Source organism: Ambystoma mexicanum, chromosome 7q (genome assembly GCF_040938575.1).
Source record: "Ambystoma mexicanum isolate Mex_15411 chromosome 7q, UKY_AmexF1_1, whole genome shotgun sequence".
In the NCBI taxonomy this organism is placed as follows: domain Eukaryota; kingdom Metazoa; phylum Chordata; class Amphibia; order Caudata; family Ambystomatidae; genus Ambystoma; species Ambystoma mexicanum.
This window is the reverse complement of record NC_090941.1, coordinates 406,665,361-406,687,708: the sequence shown is the minus strand read 5'-3', so window position 1 is coordinate 406,687,708 and position 22,348 is coordinate 406,665,361. Positions and strand designations below refer to the sequence as shown.

At 48.0% G+C, this 22,348-nt stretch overlaps 1 protein-coding gene across 4 annotated transcripts in view; it reads left to right on the top strand.

Moving 5' to 3' along the window:
- TDRD3 (tudor domain containing 3) overlaps positions 1-22,348 on the top strand; it is a 1,496,528-nt gene that overhangs the window by 325,422 nt on the left and 1,148,758 nt on the right. The gene's annotated exons all lie outside the window — the stretch shown is intronic.

The following is a 22,348-nucleotide window of genomic DNA, read 5'->3' as shown; positions in this document are numbered from 1 at the left end:
GCTGGAGGCGTTGCAGCTGACGTCGACACCGATTCGCTCGTCGTCGACACCTTTTCTGTCGACGCCGACTCGCTCGGCGCCCTCGACGCCTTTCGAGGCGGTGGTGTCGGAGGGGCCCCGTGGCACGGGGTTTGCCCCTAAAAAGGCTATGACTAAGGTCCGGCACTGCTTTGGTATGCAGAGGTCTTCCTCTCACCACATGGAGTACATTTCAGAGGGTGATGAAGGCTCTGATGGCGGTCTGGTTCCGGTTCCGGTTCCGGATGAACTTATCTCGGGCCATAGTCAGTTTGATGACCGGAGGCAGTCACTGCAGGATGCCAGTGGATTGGACACCTCTCCGGAGGTGGAGTTTTGTCGGCCGGAGCCTGGCACTCATGCCGATTCGTCATATCGGCACCTTATGTCTCGGGTTACCGAGTACTTGGGTTGGTCGGCTCCCCCAGGGGAGTTCGTTCAGGATGATCTCACGGACATCCTTGATCTTGGTCCACCCACTGACCCGGTTTTGCCTTTTCATATGTCTTTGCAGAGAAGGGTGGCGGCGGCTTGGACTGCTCCGGAGAGTCTCCCGGCAGTGGGCAAGTCTTTGTCGCGAAAATACCGTTCAGCCAGTAGCGACCCGTGCTACTTATCTAGGCACCCCACCGCAGAGAGTTTGGTGGTGCAGGCGGCTACGGCCCCGGCAAAGCAGGCGTCGTATCTACCATCCCTCCGGATAGGAACGACAAACGTTTTGACGGCTGGGCGAAGAAAGTGTTTTCTTCTGGGGGTATGGCGCTTCAGGCGGCCAACTCCATATGTGCCTTGTCTCGTTTCACACACACTCTGTGGAACTGTGTTGCATTAGCGGCTGATCATATTCCGGAAGGGGACGAACGGGATGGTTTCTTTGATATGGTTCAGGATGGCAAGGATGCCATGTGTGAGGCCGTTCAGTCGGGTTTGGACTTGGCGGATTGTGTCAGCCGGTCCATGGCGGCGAGCACCGTAATGCGCAGGTTTGCGTGGTTGAGGAAGTCTGGGTTCGCTCCTGATGTGCAGTCCCGGCTCCTCATCCTGCCCTTTGACGGTGAACACCTTTTTGGCAGCAAGGCTGACGAGAGCCTTGAGAGGTTGCAGACCTCCAAAGCTGCAGCGAAGTCGTTGGGCGCTGCAGTTCGCCAACCTCTGCCTTTTCGTCCTACGGCACAGCAATGGAGGGGAGGTTCCTTTCGCTAATACTCGTCCTTCAGTAAAGCGAGAGGAACTAGCAGTCAAAGAGGCCATCGTAAGAGTGCCAGAGGTGGAAACAAAGGTACTCGAGGTGCCAAGGCCGCTCGGGCAGTTGCCTCTTTGACCTCAGGCAACGCCGCAGCCGCTACCACTCAGTCATGAGGCCCAGGTCCCATGGTTTGCGGGTTGGGGGGGAAGGTTGGCGCAGCATCTTGTAGAGTGGCAAGCCATTACTTTGGATGTGTGGGTTCTGGAGATCATAACCCACGGCTACTGTCTTCCTTTTCGGCAGAGGCCTCACGACAATCCACCAGGGAACCTCTCTTTGAAGAGTCCGGATCTGCTCCTTGCGCAGGAAATTCAAGCCCTGCTGGAGAAAGGCGCCATAGAACTGGTGCCTGTAGCGGAGAGGAACAAGGGATGGTATTCCCCTTATTTTTTGATTTCAAAGAAAGACGGGGGATTGAGACCCATAATGGACTTGCGCGGTTTGAACAAACTCCTCAGGAAGGACAAGTTCAAGATGGTGACTCTTTCTCAAGTCCTCCAGGCCCTTCAACTTCAGGACTGGTTGGTGTCTATCGACCTCAAGGATGCTTACTTCCATGTGCCGATCCATCCCAAGCACAAGAAGTACCTGAGGTTCGTGGTTGGTGACTCGCACTTTCAGTTTCAGGTCCTGCCGTTCGGATTGACCTCCGCCCGAGGGTTTTCACCAAGCTCATGGTGGTGGTGGCAGCGCATCTCAGGAAAGGGGGGATTCACATCTACCCCTACCTGGACGATTGGTTGATCAGGGGGAGCTCTCCCGAGCAAGTCCTGGATCATCTGTCCGTCACCTGCCACTCCCTTCACAGGCTGGGCTTCTCCCTCAATTTAAAGAAGTCCCATTTGACACCAACGCAGAGGCTCCAGTACATCGGAGCAGTGCTCGACACGTCCCTGGGGCAGTGTTTTCCTCCACAGGTGAGGGCTCTTCACGTTCAGCAGATGGTGCACAAGTTTCAGTTTGCCCAGACTCTCCCAGCGTCCGAGTTCTTGAGACTGCTCGGCCTCATGGCATCCTGCATTCTTCTGGTGCCAGAGGCTCGTCTGCGGATGAGATCTTTGCAGTGGGCACTCAAGCGCCAGTGGTCTCAGTCCTCCGGCAGGCTGTCGGACCCTGTTCAGGTGCCGCCCTCGGTAGCCCCGGGACCTTCTGTGGTGGGCCGTCGAGGGCAATCTGATGAAGGGTGCCCCATTTTGCCTGCCCTGGCCGGAGGTGACGATCGTGACGGACGCATCCCTCACAGGATGGGGAGCTCATGCCAACGAGCTGACAGTCAGCGGTCGTTGGTCTCCGTCGGAGTCCAGACTCCATATCGGTCTGTTGGAGCTGAAGGCCGTCAGGTTAGCCCTGAAGGCTTTTCTGCCGACTGTGCGCGGGAAGAGAGTCCTGATTCTGACGGACAACACGGTGGCCATGCACTGCCTCAACAAAAAGGAGGGGGCAGGGTCACTTCCGCTGTGCAGGGAGGCAATGCAGCTCAAGTTCTGGGCCATCCAGCAGGAAGTTTCGATCTCGGCAGTTCATCTGGCCGGAGACGACAACGAGACGGCGGACACTCTGAGCAGGCAGAGCACGATCTCTCACGAGTGGGAGCTGGCTCAGGAGATTCTCCTGGAGATCTTCGCCCTTGGGGGACCCTTCAAGTGGATCTCTTCGCCTCCAGTGTCAACCGGAAGTGCGAAAGGTTTTGCTCGCAGGAATTTCCTCCAAAAGGAGCCTTAGGAGACGCGTTCGTGGTGGAGTGGTCATTCCCACTGCTGTACACGTTTCCTCCAGTCCCCGTCATCCCGCAAGTGTTGCAGAGGTTACAGAGTTTCGGTTCCCGGATGATCCTCATTGCTCCGGCGTGGGCCCGGAGGATGTGGTACCCGGACCTTCTAGACTTGTCCATATGCCCTCCACGTCGTCTTCCCTACCGAGACGATCTGCTCTCACAGAGGGGGGGTTCAGATTCTCCATTCAGAGGTCAGATCCCTCAATCTTCCCGCTTGGCTTCTGAAAGGTTGAGGTATAAGGATTGGGACCTCCCTGAAGACGTGATGGAGGTGTTGCTCTCGGCCAGGCGGCCGGCAACTAAGTCTCTGTACCGTTGCCGTTGGAGAAAGCTCTGCGACTGGTGCATAGTTCAGAATGTGGATCCTTTTGAATGCGACATTCCCATGGTTTTGTCTTTTTTGCTTTCTTTGGCCCACAGGGGCTTGCAAGTGGGGACCATTAAAGGTTACCTGGCGGCGCTGTCCATATTTAAGCGCTTGTCTGAAGAGTGTTCCTATTTTAAGATTCCTTTAATTTTGCAGTTTTTGAAAGGGCTCACTAATGTGTTCCCTCCGTCACCTTTTTTGGTGCCAGGTTGGGATTTGAACCTTGTTCTTAAGTTTCTTATGGGTGCTCCGTTTGAGCCTTTACATTCTTGCCCTTTGAGGCTGTTAACTCTGAAAACTGTTTTTAGTTGCGGTTACTTCCGCTCGCAGAGTGAGTGAGTTACAGGCACTTTCAGTTAAGCCACCCTTCACTGTATTTCACAAGGACAGGGTTGTCCTTAGAGTTCGTCATTCTTTTCTTCTGAAGGTGGTTTCGGAATTTCATTTGAGCCAGAAGGTTGTTCTTCCGGCGTTCTATCCTCCTCCACATCCTGGTAAGGAAGAGGAGAGGCTCCATAGGATTGATCCTAGGAGAGCGTTGAGCTTTTATATCTCGCGCATGTCCCGGGTCAGAGTGGACGATCAACTTTTCATTGGTTACGCTGGAAAGCGTTTGGGACAAGCTGTGACGAAACAGACTTTGTCTCGTTGGATTATTTTAGCTATCTCCGAGTGTTACCGCTTGGTGGGTAAGGACCCTCCGGCTGGCTTGCGGGCCCATTCTACCAGAGGAGTGGCTGCGTCTACTCCCCTGCAGAGGGGAGTGCCTATTCGTCACATCTGTGATGCAGCCACCTGGGCTTCAGTACATACTTTTGTACGTCACTATTCCCTCGATTCCATCAGGGGGCAAGATCTGGCCTTTGGCAAGGCAGTTCTCTATTCCGCAATTTGATTGGGCATGCTAAATTTGTATTCTAAATTCTTTCCCGCCTCCTTGCTTGGTACTGCTTTGGGAGTCTGTCATAGATATGGAATACGTCGGAGGATCCAATCCCCTCGAAGAACAAGTTACTTTCTTACCTGGTAACGTTCTTTCGATGGGATGGTCCGACGACGTATTCCATATCGCTCCCTCCCTGCCTTCCCCGCTGCAGAATTTCTTTTGCGATTGCAGCTTGTGTGTCTGACTGGCAGAAAACTGGTGGCACACGTTCTGGGAAAAAACTATAACTGAGGCTATGGGCGTCGTGCGTCCTACTTATCACATCGGGTGACGTCGGCCGTCGGAGGAGGTCCTCGGGGACGGCGCATCGACGTCATCGACGCAGGACGCAGACGCCAAAGATTTTCCGAAGCAGCACAGCTGTGGACATTACCTGTCATAGATATGGAATACGTCGTCGGACCATCCCATCGAAAGAACGTTACCAGGTAAGAAAGTAACTTGTTCTTTTGATACTTTGTTTATAAATTGAACTCCTCTGCACTATTTCTTCTGAGCTAATGTATTAAATTTTAAGCCTTCATCCAAGCCTGACTCCACATTCCGACATGGCTCCCTGATTGCCGCTAGCTGCGTTTCTCACAAGGCAAACAACCATTTCAGCAGGGGGCAACATTTCAAGTTGTAACCTACTAGCCAGGCATAAGAAGTCACTCGCTAACTCAATTCTACACATACACATAGCACACAATTTCTTACTCGCCATGAGTCAATAATCAATAGCCGATGGTTGGTGTACATTTTGAGCCCGGATTTCAGTACTTCCTCTTTGACCTCATTCAGCACTGTGGGTATTCACTGAAATTATGGCTATAGTGGTGTCCCGCCTTCGCGTGAGGGGCATTCATTTTTACTTCGACAACTGACTTGTACTTGCATCCGGTCCAGTTGGAATTAGGGTCCCCACATTAAGTACGATGTCTGTGTGTACTTTCACTATGGATATGCTAATTACTTAATAAATCACGTTGCAGAGAGGTAGAGACCATAACCAGTGTGTTGCCCTTAGGTGGGGATGCCACAACAGGTGCCTTCACTTTAGCTCTCATTAGTTTTAGGTTTGAGCAGCATCACCAAATTTGTATCATCCATTAAAAGCTATTTAGGACAATGTACTCTTATGTTTCAAGGCAACTACAGGTATTTTGCTCCAGTCATGCAAACACCATCGTTCTGCAATTTCTGCATACTTCAACACACTGGTTGAGATATTCTCACTGAAAAGTTAAGTAGTCAAAAAGCACTTTCATGGATGTGTTGATTTTAATCACCTTTAACTGACTCAGTCCCTCAATCGGATCTCAATGTTCTTCTATAGACTTCAAACCCATGGCTTCTTGTGATTTTGATTTGCAAGCACACAAGACTGCCTTTTTCCTGCAGTCACGTTATCCAGAAGATTAGATGAACTGCAAGCTGCATCATCGGAAGATCCTTATTTTTGACTCCTCCATCTTTCATTGTAAAGGTTTAGTGGAATTCCATCTGAGCCAATAAGTTATGTTTCCACTCTTTTTGCCGCAACCCCCCATCCATTGGAAGATATTTTACATAACCTAGATTTCTAAAGAGCGCTTACGTTTTATCTGAACAGTACAAAACCTTTCTGGAAATCTGAATATTGGTTCATAAACTTTGGTGAGCTTTCTTCATTTAACAAGTCTGCAAAAGCTATTGCAAGATGGATAGTGTCTTACGTTTCCAAGCCTTATGAAATGTTAACTCTGTGTTCATTATGCTCATTCCTCCAGAGCCAAGGCAGCATCAGGGGCCTTCCAGAGAGGTGTTCCATAGCAGACCTTCGTAGAGAGGTTACTTGGGCCACCTCTCCTTTTTGTAAACATTATTCTCTTAAGGCACCTTCCAAAGAAGGCGCTACCTTTGGCCAGCCTCTTCACTTTAAACCTGGCCATGTATATACGGTCTTCTCCACCCAACATTTTCAGTTTATTTACAACTGTTTGGGAAGGGAGGAGAGTAGAACGAAGGAGTAAGGAAAAAAGAACTTCATTAAGATTCCGGTTCTCTTGAACTTGCTGTCCCTCCTTCACAAATCGCTAACAGCAATCCTCTCCAATCATATATTGTTCTACATTAAAGCTGCCAGAGAAATAAAAGAAACTGAAAGGGGAAAAGGTCTGTGCAAGGCTGTGTGTGTTTGGTGGGGATTCCCATGCATACTGCCCCGTTGTAAGTTCTAGCAACCTAGTGAGCAATTGCGGACATCATAATAAAGAAAGAGGCAATGGGGGGAAAAAAGCAACAAAATAATGAAGATTACCCCTGCTAACTGCGCAGGGAGTCTTGGTTCTCCTAAAGACACGGAGGCGAGCATTATGCTTCAACTTCTTTATTTGTGCTATTGTAACGGAAAATGCTTAAAACACTAATTTTCTTTCTTTTTTCTTTTTAAACTACAATTCCCTGCTTGTACAGTCCCTTCTGTAGTCCATTCCACTTCCTGCTTGTGACTATCTGGCCCATCCTGACCCTATGCTCCTCCTCTTCTTTGGATGCTCTGAACTGATCCTGGGCTCCATGCAACTGGTGTTAACTGTCATCTGAACTCAAAATCAACCTCGTCTCTCGTTATGAGCCGCTGACGTCCATCCGGTGTCCGACTGTGTCCGGTATGTTAACTGTTTTTGCTTTGCTGATTATAGTGCTACTCGGTCAGCTGGTCTTCTGGTCTTCTCTTGATAAAAACAGAGAACATCATTTAGGGTAGGCAATGCCTTCCCTATTCACCTTATTGTGGAATAAACTGATGAAAGTCAATCGTCAACAATCATGCAGTATGCAAATCTTGCCCGCTCTACCATCACAGTGCATTGCTGGGTGGGATGTTAATGCTCGCCTCCTTGTCTTTGATAGAATCAAGACTCCCTGCGGATTTAGCAGGGGAAATCTTCATTCTATGTCAAGACCTGAGGCGAGCATTATGCTTGTTCAAAGCTCTGCATCACCGCTCCTGCCACTGAAGTTCCAGGTTTAAAATAGAACGTTTTAAATGAGCTCTTGCTTGACAAATCTGTTAGATCTACGCATGCTTGTTGCATGATATCGGGCACCCATCTGGAAATAGTCGCCGTCGCGACCGAACTGAACGATTTCCTACATGCAATCAGCAATTGCGACACTGCCGATGGGCGCAGCTCTGCTGTCCTGAATTCATATTCTCTAATGCACGCCGCTACGCACAGGTTCGATTGTGCATGCAGACGGGGATACGAGATCGACGAAGTGTGTTTTTGATCTTCTTGTTAGGGTGAAGGTAGCTCCTTCTGGTTCAAACACTTTATCTACATCCAGGGCCTTCACATCCCTGACCCTATGCCAGGATACAAGACATAAAAGCATTGCCAGTTTCCCTGATAGCTGGGCAATGGCCAGGTACTGGTTTGCCGGCCAGCTCATGAGAAACTGAAGAACTGTATTCATGTCCCATAGGTATGTGTACTTGGGAGCCATGGGCCCCAAGAACCTCGCTCCTTTTTTGAGCTTGACCACTGCTGGATGGTCTTCTATCGGTACCCCGTCCACTGGCAAGTGACATGCTGAGATCGCTGATTGGTAAACTCCCATGGTCCTAAAGGCTTTACTTTCCTCTCTGGGAGATGCTAGGAAGTTCAGAACTGCTACTACAGGGGCTTAAATGGGAGGAATATCTCGCCCTTTAAACCACGTGTCCCATTTGCCCCATGCTGTGTCATAACTCTCTCTCGTGGATGGGGCCCAGGATCCTGAGTTGAGTTGCGCAGCGTGTCCCGAAATGCCTGGCAGGGCCCACCTCCTGATAACCTGCACGCCATCAGAGGGAGCGTGCCTTTCCCTCTCAGAGGTTGAGACGATCCTGTTGGGTCTGTGAGCAGGCGTTCGTCTGACGTGAGAATCCATGAGAAATCCGAGGAAAGTTCCATCAAAACTGGAAACCAAACTTGCAATTTCCACATGGGTGCTTGGGATATATTTACCCACTCAGCAGTACTCCCATCCATAACCCAGCTGCATTTCAGCAGAAGCAGCAAAATGACTGCGCTGGCTCCTGTGAGCACCATTGCCTCACACCAAAACTGCGTTTTGCAGCAACAAGAAGATGGCTGCACCATCTTGCCAAGCACATACATATTGGGCAGGATGGAACAAGGGGGCACACTGAAAAAGCCTGCCAGTGTGTTCTTAGATGTATCAAAGAAGGCGAGTGAAAAAGCAGTGCTGCTTTGCTGCAAGCCCAAAGTTCCCATTGAAAAAGGGAAATATTTACATTTAAAAATGATGCTGCTCTGATGCTCTTTTTCCTCTGTTACTCATCACAATACTTTTATTAATGAGACCTTGCCATGCCCCTACACATTCACATTCTGCTCTAAGCAAGCAGACAAGAGCAGTATTCCTGAATGACAGGATGTTCAGATCTGAAGAAATCAAAAGAAGCTTTACTTCAGCTACACGGGACACGCTTTACTTTTTTTGCTACAAAATGTCAAGGATCAATGCGTCAAAAAGGCCCTGGCTATCTGGGCCTATGTCAATTTCAGTGCATCTGTGTTTTAACTCATTTCTGCATACAAGAAGCGAACTCTGGCTACAAAACAATGTGGGAATTCAGAGGGAAGAGAAAAATATAATTTGCAAGGAAAATGCAGTCACCACTTTTGCAAAGAAAGTGTATGTTGGATAAGGCCCTGCCCTTATCTAGCAATGTGAGGTGGTTGGTGCTGTGAAACATATATGGGATGTTTTATTCAATAGGCATATTTTGATTTGGGACAGAATCAAAGAAATTAAAGGAATTAAATTGCATTGGCTGGATTTTACAAGCTCCAAAACAGGTTTTTGCTGCTGTCTAAGCAAAGGCTTCCCCCAAAAGGAAACACCATAAACTTCCAGGACACTTGACTGATAATTACTAGGTTGGAAAACTTTGACCAAGACAAAGAAAGTTCACATACTCATCAGACTTTCATCTGGGCAGAGGCCTCTTACAATAGAAATTCTGGGATACGAAGATGTGAAAAAGGAAATCGCACCACCCTGTGACTTCTACAAGAAGCTTCAAAGAAAAACTCCATGACAAACCTGGACTTAGGCGGGTAACCTGGAAAGGCATGACCATATTTGGAGGACAAAGCTGACCATTTGGTTTAAACTGTTATTTTATTAAGAAACCTTTCAGACTTTTATCTTTGCAAACAGACTTTGCAGGAATGCAAAAAGTTAACAGCTTTAATGTAATTTTGTGGGTTTTAATTTAAGACATTGTAGCTTTCACTGCCATATTGGGAAGAGAAATGGCAGAGAATTGGGTATTCTAAGGAAGATATACCTGATGCCACTGGGAATTTCAGTGCTGACATGCCTAATGATAATCCACACACATGTAAAATTATAGAATTTTAGGCCAAATATTTCACACTAAAAATGAACAAAAAGTATTAGAAGGGGGAAACAATGTCTTATAGACTGCAGAGTTGGACTGGCATGTGTTGCATAAAATATGCAAGCTTCTTATGTAATTCATTAAAATGCTATCAGTGTACAAATGTGCCATTTATGTCAAAACTGGATTTTAGCAAAAGTAACTGTGGGAGGGTCTGGACATTGTAAAACTCACATCATAAATCTGACATCATGCCCTTCAAACCCAACCAGCTGAGAGCAATGCATTACCCCTGATCAATCCAGTTGTTTAGGTGTGCGCAGCTAAGCCTGCCCCACCACATCATCTGATGATGTCACCATACTCTATAAAAAGGGTAGCTGGCAGAACTCTGACACACTCTTTCTTGAATATCCTGCGCCTGCATGCCTGATCTTCTCCATCCATCTTGCCGGATTCCAGATCCCACTGCAAAGCCAAAGCATAGCTGATCCATCTTGACCCTTTTGTCTTTATTCCACTCTCTAAGCAATCCTACCTATACCCTGGTAACTTGTTAAAACTGTTAGACTTCTCCGTGCACCCTGTCCTTGACTTTCTAAGTGCTAGCGCCATCTCTCTATTTATTCTGTCTTGTGTAGATCATAAGCCCTTAGTCATATTTTGAGTAATCAAACTAATTTCCACATAAAGTTGAACGCTGGGGTGACAAGGTTGACGTTGTGAATCAACCTTGGATCTTACTTAGTCCTTCTTTAACAATATAGTCTTAATAAACTAGTTTAAGTGAAGCCTGTCCTGTTTCTAAGCTACTTTTCTCTCTTCCACAGCTTCATTTTACCAAAAGCGAACCTTCTTCTATCTTGCAAATCTCATCCAGTTCTGTAGCTAGAGACCTCCTTTCACCTCCATATTGTCCCTGTGATATACATCTACATCTCTGCCCAAAAACCGCATTCCAATTCAGTGTTTTTCACCCGTTCTTTTTGAGAATAAAAACGCTTTGAGATTTAAAGCTAAAAAAGTGTCAATGCAACTTTTCCACGTGTAAATCCGGCTGCACTGTTTTCAATTTCAACCTGCTTTGTGAACTCTATGCTTTTGTGACACCTTACCCTATAGTTGCTAGTGATATAACATCCCTGACACAGTGACAAAACATATGCATATCATTATTTAAACACACAGGTCGGATTTTCATTCTGTTTGCTGTCTCTTATCCCTGACTACCTGCTGCTTCTTCCTATCCACTCAGAATTCGATTATTTGAGGGTTGAGGGAACATTGCAGAGGGAAACCTTAACTTGGGTGCTATCTATCATAATTCAAAAGTGCTCCTATTCACTTGTGCTTTGGATATGTTCTACCAGAAGGTTAACCAAGTGCATTGCTTCCATTTCCATTGTCGTGATCACCCCATTGGTGATAGCTGCACAATATACAAATGTGTGTGATTTTTGTTAATTTTTTAAAATAAATCAATATTGTATTTTCACCAACCGGTCTGGTTCATGGTCCATTGTGACCCAGGGTATTTGTTAAAGGGGGTGTGAGACGGGTCGGGTATTGGCTCAATTTGAATTAATTGGAATTAAAGAACAAGCATTCCTATTGAGCGCCACATCCCAGGATAAGACCAAGTATCTTGGTCCAGTGTGTGACACCAGATTGGAATTCTTAACAATGCTACTATCATTAAGGTCACTGTCTCTCTGCGCACTTTCACCAGCACTCTGCTTAGCATTATGAATGGAGGGAAGGCATAATGCGGCTCCCCGTTCCAATTCTGCAGGAATGAGTCTGTTCCTTGCGCGCTTGGATCTAGCCTCCAGCTGAAGAATCTCTTCACTTGTGTGTTTAACCTAGAGGCAAATAGAGCTGTGTGAATCGGACCCCACAGGTGTTCCAGTTGCTCGAATACTGCTCTGTCGATCATCCAGTCGCTGGAGTCAGTCAGGTGGCATGAGTTCCAATCTGCTATCGCATTCAGGGTCCCTGGGAGGTACTCTGCTTCTAGGCAATAATGTCAGAAGTCCTTGGCTAATTCTGCTAGGAGCTTGGAATTCATTCCTCCCTGTATCTGACTGCTGAGATGTTGTCCATCTTCAATAGTATGCAGCAGCTTACTCTGTCTTTGGTAAACACCTTTATAGCGAAAGATCCAGCTAGCTGTTCTAGACAGTTTATATGCAGCTGTAATTCCTCTGCGCCCCATCTCCCCCCTGTCTCTAGTTCACTGCAGCGTGCTCCCCAGCCTACTCTGCTGGCATCTGATTCTACTACTAGGTCGGGGCTGTCTCTAAAGATGACTTGCCCGTTCCATGCGTCCATTTTCTGTAGTATGGTATCTTAGCCCCTAGTATCTTAGGCCCTGCTGCATGTGCTTTATTTTCAGCCTCTGAAGAGCTCTGTAGTGCAAGGGTCTGGGGAAGATTGCCTGTATGGATGCTGCTAATAACCTCACTACTCTCACTAGAGTTCTTAGTGAGATAACATTTTGTCTAAGCAGATCCTTATCTCTCTTTTGATGTCTCTTAGTTTCCTTACTGGGAGCACTAGTGTCACCTTCCTCGTCTCTACCACAAATCCCAGGAAGTCGAACCTCGTTGGTGACATATCGGATTTTTCTATGTTCACCAGAAAACCTAGCAATGTTAGCAATTCCTTCACCCACTCTCTCTGATATTGCAGCGTCTCTTTGCTGCTTGCAATCAGTAAGATGTCATTGAGATATTTAATCATTCGAACCACCTTCTCTTTGACTGCTGCTATCGGTCTCATGAGCTTGGTAAATGGCCAAGTAGCCGATGCGAGCCAAAGGGCATTGTTCTGAACTGCCAGAATCGCCCTTCCAAGTAAAATGCTAGCAAAGGCTGTGTCCCTTGGCTACAGGAATCGTCGGATATGCATCCGTTAGGTCTATCCTCGAGAGCCAATCACCTTTTCTTAGGGTATCCCTCAATTGGTGAAAACCTTTCATTATGAAATGCATGCACACTACCCTGCTGTTTAGTTCCTTGAGGTTTATGACTGGTCTTACTTTCTCATTCCTGTGCACCAGGAACATAGTGCTGATAAATATTGGTTCCTGGCTGCAGAGCTCGATGCCTCTCATGTATGTAAGTTGTTTCAACTCCTCTTGGAGGTGTGATTGCCCCACTACAGACATGAGAATTGGGCTCGGACATCTCTCTTGTTTTGGGTATGCTATAAATTCTATGCTATGAATTCTAGTTGTAGCCCTCTGACGGTCTGCAGTACCCATGCAACGCTAGACAGCGTGCGCCAGTTGAGCCAAAACCTCGGTTTCCTCCCACCAACTGGCGGGTAGACCCCAGCTCTCACCTGTTATCACACCTTGGGATAGCCTGGCTCCTCTGCATCCTCTGGGGAACCTTCTTCTAGTCGGGGGGGGAAAAGTGAGTCTTGTTGTCAAGACTCCCAGTAGTAGGCTCTCAGGCCCTGAGGTCTTCGAGTAGGTGCAAAGTGAACGGCTGATAGACCTCGGTATCGGCCGGTCCCAGCAAAAACCCGACTGGGAAGTATCTTGCACCTTCTCTAGAGATGTCTAAGTTCCTACAAATCTCCCCATTTCTTTACTGAAGGTTTCGCCAAATACCAGCCCTTGTCCTGTTTATCCCGCCTCGTAGGAGGCGAGGTTGCTCAGTTTGGTGTCTATTTTCAGTAGGAGTCCTCTCCTCCTCTCCGATGATATCGCACAGTTTGCGTTGCCTAAGATGTAAACAGCTTGCTGTTCACAATTCGCCAGTGTGTCAGCATCTATCTCTTCACCTGTGTCCCTGGCACGTTTTGATGTGATATCTCAATGCTTCTAATAACAAACCTAATGGCCCTGAGAGGTCTAGAACTTTCTCTTGGCAGCTTTCCATCCCCTTCTTGGGCTCCTTTGCTGTCTTGGTGACAAAAGCCAGCATCTTCAGGTCGAGCTCTGGGGCTTCCGCCACTTTGCTTGCTAGGTCCGGTCTTGGACATTCTGCCCTCATGCGCTGGCTGGTCTCTTTGTCAAGAGCCTTGCGTAATCTTTGCAGCATGTACATCACCACGCGGGGAGATGGCTGCCAGGATGACTATTTTGGATTCGTAATGTTCTTTGGGCTGAACATGTCCGCTATATCTTAGTCTGGCCCTTCCAGATGTTTCTCTTTGCGTGCCCTTTTGCCGCATTTAGGTGCTACCCAGTCTTCTGTCGACTTACTCTCCTCCTCTCGCGAGGGGGTACAGGCTACCTGTGACTCCTCACCCGACTCTGCGTCAGTGTCACCCATATTGTCTTCCCCAGGGTCGGGTCGTGAGGTATGGCACTGCTGCCCTTTGGAGGACGGCTTCTTTCAATTTCCCAAAGGTGTCCGCTACCTCCGGGGTCTTATCTTTCACCCCGTTGTTCTGACCCGGGGGAGTCAGTGAGGCTTTCCTCTTGCGGGTTGTGTTACTCCCCTGAGGGCTCTTATTGGCCCTTGTTGGGCGTGCTTTCTGGCCTTTTCTGGTGCTGTCCTAGGAGGGATTCCAGAGTGGACAGTCTTTCTTGAATGGGTCTCACCCCTTCAGCCACTGCCTCCACCAATGAGCTTCCCAGCACTGTTTTGAAACGAAGCGTTCGGTCCTGCGCTTGTTCCTCTACTTCCCACATAGTCTGACATTGAGTATCTGTGCTGTGTGCCTATATACCTGAATGAACAGGTTGCTCTGCAAGTCCACTGCTCAATTTGTTTTAAGTGTTAAGCTCTGGAGCTCTCTCTGCGGCTTATTGTTATTTATTTATCTTAAAGGGATCTTATATATGCGGGGTCTCCCTCTGTGGGACTATTCCTAGCTCCAGGCTCTGTTCGCTGCTATGATCTGCCAAGCTGGCTTCTGCCGTGTGCTCATTATTTTTGAAAAGGAAAGATGTTTCAGGCAGACATACGTGCTAGATCGGCTCCTCCCTGAGGGAGGGGTGCGTTGCACGCCTTTGTTGTATTGCAGCTCTTCCCTGCTCTAGGGAGAGAGCCGTTGCTCCCAGTTGAACCCGGCGAGTCGAAGTGGACCCTCGGGCGTACTTAGAATGTAGCACAGGTTCTACTCGCACGCCACGGGTGGTGCTAATTCTTTTACAACACTGCGTGCGTTGCCGCGTTTCCCCTGAGAGAGATAAGTCAGCTCACTGGCGCTGCTCTGACACTGACAAACTTTATGAAAAACACTGCGCTCTGCTGCAGGTATGCTCGCGCTGCACTCTCGGGTTTTATGTCATAATTGTCTGATTATAGATATGCAAAGTAAAATCTATGCTTCGTCTGATCTAGATATAGCAAGGCTATACAGTAAGAGTGGTACTTATCTTGGTGAAGAGCAGGAAAAGAAGAGGAGCATAGTCCGGATGGGCCAGATATCTACAAGCAGGAAGTGGGATGGACTACGGAAGGGACTGTGCAAGCAGGGTATTGTAGTTTAAAAAGAAAAAAGAAAGGAAATTAGTGTTTTAAAGCATTTTCTGTTATATTTTGTTGAAACTGCTGAAGAGCACACATAAAGAAGTTGAAGCATAATGCTTGCCTCCTGTCTTGGCATAGAATTGAAATTGGGGGGGCGTTGCTTGGAGCCGAAGTGAGCGGTATGGCTCAGTGAAGGCTCCCGTCTGCCCCTGAATACCGACGAGATTTACAACGGCTTCCTCTCAGCGGTTCACATCAAGATGGAGCAGCTAGAGTAAGGAAGGGACAGCGGCCAAACTGACTGAAGCACCCAGCTGGAGTCTGCAAATTCCCCTAGAAAAAGTCCATGTTCGTGGGCTCCCTGGCGGGCAGAGTGAGAGGGGGGAGGGGGAATGGCGGCTGGACTGTCCTGGAGCTCTCCGCGACCTTTGAGGAGGAGGAGGAGGAGGAGGAGGAGTCACTGACATTGAAACGGCCAGAGTCTCTGATTACATACTGGCATTCAGTAAGAATCACCAACCTTATATAAGCCAATGACAGACTTAGTTGGGGTTCCCGACAGCTGCAACAGTGGAGATGAGACAAAGCCGTCCCTTCAAGCTTGCCGATATCCGCAGCTCAACAGATTGGCCGAGGCAGCCGTGGCTCCCTCACGTGGAGGGGAGAAAGCAACAGTACAGGCTGGTGCCGCTTCAGGCTCTAATGGGAGCCGCCACCTTCGACTCGGCTCCGCAAGCCCTCCTGGGCCCCATCAACAGCTGCCAAAAAAGAGCACAAGCTACAGTCGCAGCGAGAGCCCCGCCCATCGGCTCACAGGAAGAGGGATCATCCAAACGCTCGAGGAGCCCGCTGCTCCAGGATGCCACGCCGTGAAGCCCGTCTGCACTTCAAGACCCAGGAGGCCCGGGAGATGCAGTTAACTGGAACCCGACTGTAACCCACGGCATAGCTACGGTCCGCAGAAGAGAGAGCCAAGGAGGAGTAGAGGCACTCTGCAGCATCTGCAAAGCTGGGCTACAGTCTGTGTTGGTGAGTGAGGTGTGGAGCACCGGAGGGGACTCATGTTTTGGAGGATTGGAGCATCGGCTCCGGTGATCACTTTTCTGCCTGATTGCGCACTGTGGGAGTTCTATAACCCTGGCCCCTCGCTCCATGGGCAAACAAAGCACACTGCCGCATTAAGTGCGCTGTATTGTTTGGTTGGAATACGGGTCCACCTAATCGGAAATGGCTCTGCTAGCGTTGGACTGTGCTGGGCACTCTGGCAAGCGAAAGAGGCCCCCGGACCGCTGCAAGGCAGAGATTGCTCTGAGCAGCCTCATACACCGAACACTCTCCTGGATACCACTCACTACTATGCCTAAGGAGGAGGGCCCACCAAGCTCAGGCCTGGAATAAGGAACTGAAGATAGTGCCCACCGCCCACATCACTGGGTCACAGCCAAGGTCTGCACAGTCCCAACAAGGCACCAAGAGGCCAGCCAGCATAAGCATCCTCAACCCCGTGATCCACGTAACTGTATGCACCACGGTCCGAGGGCGCCCAAAACATTCTCTGGACTGACAGAGCAGCAGCCTAAATCTTTTTAAAGCATAGGGGCTTGTTCATCCCCAAAGGGGGCAACGTTGAGAGCAGGAAAGCGTAGGATCCCAAGTTCCTAGCAGCACCAGGAAAGCTATGGCAAAAAGTGGGAAAAGCTCCAAACAGGTGGACATCTCCACCTTAATGGGTCACTCCAACCCGGAAAAAGCGAAAAAGGACGACCAAGCAGAGATGCAGCCGGTGGATGCATCGTCGACTTGCAGCAGCTCCCAATCAGCTCAATCTGCCACAAAATCAGACCTTCAGGACTTGCCATGAGCCTTGACGAGGGAATTTCAGAAAGGGACAGATGAAATCATGAAAAAGATCACCATCCTGGATAAGCGGGTAGGGGCTGTGGAAAGTAGAACAGCGGATATTGAGAACACTCTCTGCGAACAAATATTTGAACTTGGAAAGGGGCTGGACAGAATGGCAGCCTTAAAATCTAGATGTGAGGCACTGGAAGCAAGACAAGAGGATGCAGAGAATCGCTCAAGGTGAAATAACATCCTCCTTCAGGGAATACCCACATCAGTAACGGATGCGGACCTGAAGAGCTATGCAGCGGATCTGTTTAGATTCATATTAACTCTAACAGACAGTGCCCTGCTAGAAATTGACCAAGTTCATAGAACCAAGCCCAGACAAACGTATTCCACTCCCCCGAACGTCCTAGTCAGAATTCATTTCTACAAGGGAAAGGAAGAAATTATGTGAGAAGCCAGGGCATCCAAACACATCCTTTTCAGAGACACAACCATTTTATTATTCCAAGATCTGGTTTAACACCACGCTCCTCACAAGGAAAACGCTGAAACCCCCTTCAGAGTGGCTATGGGAGAAAAAGATACATGGGGAGGAACTCATAAACAGATCCAAACCATAAAAGAAGCGGAGACATTTCTAGGGTTAGGAGCAGAAAGTGGAGAGTCAAGAGACCATGTGTATACACATGTGTATAGGCGCGTTATAACTGCCATATCATATATATCAGATCGAATCAGCCTCCCAGGATCGGTCACAGAAGTCCGCTTTGACCTCTTGGTCAAGAGTCAACAGAAGATGCAAAATTCCGGGCCTGCCCTGGAAGAATACTGACACGCATTGATCACGAGAATGCGACTCATCACATGCAAGGTCCGTTCTCCCCGCCTGAGGCTTACCACTGCACGGCATCCAGCAAAAACTGAGTCTGAGAGACAAATGGGGGTACTACTGGATGGGGATCTGTCATGGGTTGAGGGGATGCTACAGATCCCCTATTGGCAAAGAGTGCCGGTTGGCACATCGATAAATCTAAAGTGGCTAAGAGAAGCCAAAGGTTAAAACTTGCTGTATTCATTTGTTTGATGAGCAATTGGCCCTGTTGACCCTTAATTAGTTCGGTGGTGGGGCACAGTTGGGTGAAGGCTATACTCATCCTTGGTTGTTATGGGGAAGGGTGCGGGGAGGGGGAAGGGGACGAAAGAGTTGGGGAGGGGAGTGCTATCTGGCTCCCCAAGGGTTGAAAAGGGAATAAAACATTGACATCCAGTGGAATCACAGAGACTCATGAACACTACAATCCAAACCCAGACTGGCGGGAGCGGTACCTTGCAGAGCTATACAACAGCTAATCCAGTGCGGTGCACCATGGGGTCGGATAATGAGAGTGACATACGCATGATATCATGGAACATCCAGGGCCTTAATTTCCTGGGCAAAAGGAGGTCTGTTGAATGTAAATTGGGTCAGCTTGAGGGAGATATTGTGAGTCTCCAGGAGACCCACCTGTTAGTATCTGACGAGCCACGCATTAAATTTAAGATTTAAGAAGTACTATTTCACCTCATCTGGGGAGAAGAAACGTGGGGTGGCGATATTATTGAGTAAAAAGTTTCCCTTATTCCAAATTACAGCAAAGAAGTCACTGGGCGGCATATACCTCCTGTTAAAAGGATTCCTCCTAGAGCTACCTCTTACCATAGCAGCTATCTACTGCCCGAATAATGCCCAAGATAAATTCTTATTAGACATAAACCTGATAATACTGACATTCTCAGAAGGGTACCTCTTAATCGGGGGGAGAGGGATTTCAATATGGTCCTGGATCCGCAGAGCGATAAAACGCTTCCCCCAACCAGAACAGACTTTGCCCGGGCATTATGCCTCGCAAAATTTTTCAGGGAGACCGAAACGGTTGATGCATGGAGACTAGCAAATATGGGGGCTAATGACTACACCTTCTATTCAAATGCACACAAAGGTTTCTCCAGAATCGACTTGATACTGGTATCAAGTGTTCTATTTCCCTGCCTGGAGATGGTGGAAGTCCACGTGCGCATGATATCCGATCATGCTCCGGTCATGGCAGACTTGCGCATCAAAGGATCCCCGGTCCCCCCTGCCCTCCTGAGGTACTGGAAATTCCAGGACTCTATTCTACTAGATGAGAGCATTAAAAGGGAGGTTAGGGAAACCATACTACTCCAAAGAAAATACAACGGGAGGGATACGCCCATAACCACAATTTGGGATGCCATGAAGCCGGTAATTAGATGGTCTCTCATTAGCGCAAATACAGACCAAAGGCAAATCTCCCACCTCCAAGAATCTAAACTAGAAGTGAAAGTAGCAGAGCTAGTGAAAGGGCTGAAAAAGCACCACACAAGGAAAATTGAGAGAGCATTTTAAAAAGCCAAAATAGCTCTAGAAATGCATTGGGCAGACAAATCAGCCAGATCTCTGGAATACACCAAACAATATTATATTAAGGGCAATAAAGCCAACCCCATACTAGCCTACAAGTTACAGAAGATGCGCAAGAGAAATAATATTATAACAGGAGGAGAAATTGGAAATCATGGTAACCCATCATGGCGAAATAATGACAGGCCCCCCTGTTGCAGCTGAGAGTCGGACACAGTATCTTCGCTCCAACAATACGCCCCCTCGCAAAGCCCATCTAGAGCCCCTCGAGTCCCTAATCACAGTAGAGAAAACAATAGAAGCCATTAAATCTCTAAAGAGTACGGCCCCGGGTCCTGACGGACTTGCAGCAAAATTTTACAAGACCTATTTGCAGATCTTAGCCCCCCAACTCACGGCCCTATTTAATTCATTCCTAACGTCAGGTAGCGTCACCCGTTCTATGGCAGAATTCCTGACAATCCTTACCCACAAGTCAGGGAAAAACCTGGGGAAGACCTGGAGCAAAGTGCCTCCTATAGACCAATCACGTTAATGAATAACGATGGGAAGACATTTTAAAAAATTCTGGCTGCCAGATTGAGGAAGATTCTTCCAGAGATAATCGATCGAGACCAGACAGGGTTTATTCCAGGGAGAGGTACGCACAACAATATTAGGCGCACGATGGACCTCATCTAATGTGCCAACAGAACAGTGGAGAAATTACTAGTGACCTCGTTCGACGCCCACAAAGCTTTTGATTTGCTAGACTGGGGATACATCTGGAACACACTTAGACACTTAGGATTTGTCCCCAAATTTGTAACCTGGACAATGGCTAATTATCAAAACCTGTCCACTCCACTAAGAATGCATGGCATTAGGTCGGACACAACACATATTACCAGAGGCACACGACAAGGCTGCCCACTGTCAACCCTAGTATTCGCCCTCTCAATGGAGCTTTTTGCTCATAAAATCCGGGGAAACCCAGGCATACATAGTCTCAGGGTGGGTGAACATGAATATAAAGTGGCAATGTACGAGGACGACGTCCTGCTGACAATAAAGCAGTCAGATAAATCACTCACACCTCTCTGGGAAGAAATCAACACTTTTGGTAGGGTCTCTGGATTTAGAGTAAACTACAATAAATCATCAGCATTGGGAACCACCATCGCATGCAAACACAGGGAAGCATTCCGCCCCGATCTCCCCATCCCGTGGGGGGATACCTCAATTGGGTACTTAGGAGTTTGTATCCCCTGAAAAGTTGGACAAATTTATCAAAGCAACTTCCCGCAACTGTTCAGAGAACTACAGAAAGACCTAGAACTCTGGCAGAAACAGGAGCTCTCCTGGTTCGGAAGGATAGCTGAAGTGAAAATGAACATAATACCCATATTAATTTATCATTGTGCAGCTCTCCCAATACACATCACACAGAGCAACCTAGCGCATCTGCAGAAATAAATACTCAAATGTATCTGGGGGGTGAAGAAACCGCGCATAGCAAAGAGGATTATGCTACGTGGGAGGGGCTCTGGGTGGTGGGGGTCCCAGAGGTATTGAGATACAGGCTAGCAGCGCAACTCTCATGCATTTACATGGGAGCTGAGGGTGAACCAGCCATGCTGGAAGAAAATTGAGGAGGCATGGTGCTCATCCCCCCCTATCTGATCTCCCACATATCCCAACCCCTGGAACCTCCATAAATGTAGGCGCCCTCACGGCTACGAAAAACACAGTGATAAGCTGGAAATGAGCAACTCGCAGATGGGTGTGCTCAGGATCACTTGGCCCCCTCACCCCAATTTGGAATACTTCAGACTTTACCCTGGGAATACATCCCAGAAGCTTCACAGCCTGGAGGGCGGGAGGTTTACTGAGGGTATCAGACTTCCTGGTGGATGGGATTCCCCTGTCATTCGAAGAATGATTAGCGTAATTTAACATCTCAGAGGCTGAGCGTTTCCATTACACTCAGCCCTGTGCGATATCCAGTGCCTCTGCTATCAGAGAGAAAGGGGGAAGAAAATTAAATGTATTAGAATTGACCCTAACATCATCCCCACCAAAAAGTAACATTTCTACTCTATATCGCTTATTGGACAAGTCCGACCCAAACACAAAGGAAAAATATATGTTGAGCTGGGAAAAAGATCTGGGAAGAACAATTGAAATTGAAGATTGGGGCAGGATTTGGTCCAGATTGCAAAAAAGTAAGTAGTGCATAACCAATAGAGAGGCGGGATATGAAGTGTGCTACAGGTACTACATAACCCTAGAACAGCTACACAAATGCAATCCTGGCATACCCGTGGGCTGCTGGAGGATGTGGCACTACGGGCTCCTTGTTCCCTCTACTATGGGCCTGTCCAAAGGCAAGCAACTTTTGGCAGGAGGTGCTGTAGCAAATTAAATCGATCACAGGATTAACCATCTCATGGGACCCAGTGATAATACTGCTGGGGGACACTTGAGCCGAGGCCTACCCTCTAACAGGCCAAATAGCTTGCTTATGCACTCACCTCCTTACTGCAGCCAATATCGTCATAGCACCGCTATAGAAGAAGGCCCGTCTATACCGATGTGGTGGACAAAATGTTGGGACACTGTCTCTGAAAAAAGCACAGTGATCTGCTCTGGTAACATTAATTCTTTCCGAAATACCTGGTCCCAGTTTATGGACTACTCTGAAAAATTCCCAGGAATCGCCCATCGCCCGTCCATGACCAGATGGCTCAAATAACGCAATAACATGGGAAGAAAGGGTGCTCAACACTTAAGGTCTCTACAATAATTGGGTCCAGCAAAGGACCACAGAGTTCCGTATCTGTGAAATGTAACATTATGAATGCACTGATGTATTGTCGGCGTTTCTCAATTGAAATGCTTAATAAAATGTTTTGTTGAAAGAAAAAAAAAAG